Raw genomic sequence first — 2764 nt, 5'->3', positions numbered from 1 at the left:
CTAGCATGAGAAACTATGCAATATTTAAATGCATGACATACACTGAAACAGCTTAAAAGATCTTCTTTTAAGGTGGAGTTCTGCTCTCTCTTCAGGAAGACGCCCACAGTGTGAAGTACACTTATTGATGCATCGGGCCGTAGAGTGGCCCAGAAGGAAACATTGTCCTGGAGGCTGGACAGAAGAATGGCCTGACCCAGGCTCTGACGCACCTCTCGTTGTCCCTCCTCTAAACCTTCCGAGAGCCCCACCACAAAGTCCAACATTCGAAGCACGTAGCTCACCGTAGCTAACCATCCCGTGTGTTCATCCACTACTCCTTCACATAAAGTGAGCTTATGAATAGCCTCTTGTAGAATGGGCAAGGGGTTCACACAAAGTTGCGACGTGTCGAAGTCATATGGCGCTGGCAGCATGTCAAACAGCTTCTGGAGGACGCACTTGGTGCTCTGCTTCTCTTCAGAGTTCAAACAGTAGTCTAAGAGCAAAGGTTGCTTTCGAACCAATGTGAGGTACAGTGTGGCGTTTTTGCAAATATAGTCCTTCAAACCTGCTTTACTGCTGCAAATCTCAAGGGCAGTGGTGTTCATAAAATGTTCTGCCTTCCAGTTCGAGTAATCACAGTTGTCTTTGGGGGCCCCATGAGAGTGATTAGGGATGACTTTGGAGCAGTACTCGGCTGCCCAGCTCCCATCTTGAGGTATTTGAGACGAATCATTTCCGCACAAAGAGGCAATGAGGGCTGTGTTATTGGGCAGAAAACACCTTCTAAAATCCTGGGCGGTTAGAGTTTTGCTGCTTAGCAGTGCTAAGCAGTTCTCAGTGGCGTCTGGAGGAGATCCCCCAGAAACATCGTTGGAGAGTTGAAGACAGAGGTCATCAATACTTGATTGGTTGAGGTACTGGTAATCCCTTGTAGCTTCTGCCTGAGACAGTACAATACAGAAAACTTTAATGCAATAGTTAACTCAAAAATGAAAATTCTGTCATCGTTCACTCATCCTCCTCAATCCAAACCACGAAACTTTGGTTTATCTTTGAAACACAAAGAAAGATATTTTAATGAAACCTGAAAGGGTTTCTGTCCCTAGATTGAAGTCAAGGTAACTAAAACTTAGAAGCTCCAAAAAGTTCATAAAGGAGTTCATTAAAAAAATCCATACGAAGAGTCCTTGTGTTCACATATAAACACATATACAGAGCACACCACATATGGTAAATATGGAAGGTCGTGTGCGTCACGCATTAGAAAAAAATCTGATTGGTTCTCATGCATCGTACACGTATATTCGAGCTTCTGTGGTTACCTTACATAATGTGCTCTTTGTATGTGTGTCGATCATTGTTTAAAAGTAAATTAAATCTTTTAATTGTGAAATAAACCATGCGATTCACATGGATGCATTTTTAAAATGCCTTTTTTAAATTTTTGGATCTTCTAAATTTTGGCTACCTGGACTTTCAAAGGAGGGACAGAAACCTCTAAGGTTTCATTAAAATTATCTTAATTTGTGTTTCGAATATTAAGTCTTGGGTTTGGTGAGTAAATGATGACAGAATATTAATTTTGGGTGAAATAACCTTTTAATATTTTCATAGAAACAAACAAAAAGTAACTCGATGTACCTGATGTGCATGTTGAAGCCAGAATGTAGAGTTGGCACACACTGTTTTGTTAAACTCGTGAGCGAAGAATTCGCTGCAAACGTGAACCCAAAGAAAATCTTCCTCTGCTGCTGAGAGGTACCAAGCAGCGTCGGAGCAGGTCGCGTGCAGGTCTACCCCAAAATGGTTGACTTCAGGGTCCTGTGAGCCATTCTCTCCATCGAAAATATTACAGTAGAGAAAGACAGTAAAATTCGAGACGCCAGTGAGACCAGGGATAGAGGCATTACAGGCAGCTTCCAGAATCTCTGCTGAGGGTGAGGGTTCTGAATCACTCTGCTCATGGACTTTTGGCTGGGACTGGTGAAGTTTAGGTCTTCTAGATGAGTGCTGAGGTTTCAAAGTCCTTGTTTCCTCCTCTGTAGAGGGGCAGGTCATCAAAGACGGCCTGCTGGGTAAACCATCTGGCCTGAAACCCATCGCTTGAGCGTTCCATGTCAAGTTATGTCTAATTCCCCTGTACAAAGAGGACAACAAAACTGTTCATTTACAATCATCTTTACTATACACTTATAGTGTAATAATTTCAAGTCTTGCTGATTCATGACACTTACCACAATATTAACTGCCTGAGGTCACCTTTACAAAGAAACAAAAGTCAATGGAAAAGTTCTGGGTGAATAGTTATATACAAATAACAGATGATCGCAGAACACTGTTGATTAATTGAGGAAAATGGAGAGCCAGCCCCTGTATTATACAATTGGCCTTGATGTAACAGCATAGCTGGGCACATAATACCAGTGGTATATGGTTACCGACATAAAAGAAACAGGAGATTATCCAGGCTATAGGATTTAGAGCTACAAAGATCTGGTTCATGACTAGCAATGCCATTGTGATTTCAGTCAGAGTTGTGCGCCATTCAGAATTAAATTGAGAATGACATTTAAAATCAAATTTCTTCATTTGAACTGAATTAGCAACGGATGGATGGAAGGACAGAATGACAGACAGAATGGTAGAGAGATAAATAAAATTGTAGAACGATAGAACGATAGAACGATAGATAGATAGATAGATAGAACAACGGATGGATGGATGGATGGGATGACAAAGATAGAACGATAGAACGATAGATAGAACGATAGAACGATAG

The sequence above is a fragment of the Sinocyclocheilus anshuiensis genome, unplaced genomic scaffold (assembly GCF_001515605.1).
Source record: "Sinocyclocheilus anshuiensis isolate Anshui unplaced genomic scaffold, SAMN03320099.WGS_v1.1 scaffold333, whole genome shotgun sequence".
NCBI classification, from domain to species: domain Eukaryota; kingdom Metazoa; phylum Chordata; class Actinopteri; order Cypriniformes; family Cyprinidae; genus Sinocyclocheilus; species Sinocyclocheilus anshuiensis.
Note: the sequence above shows the minus strand (reverse complement) of the source record.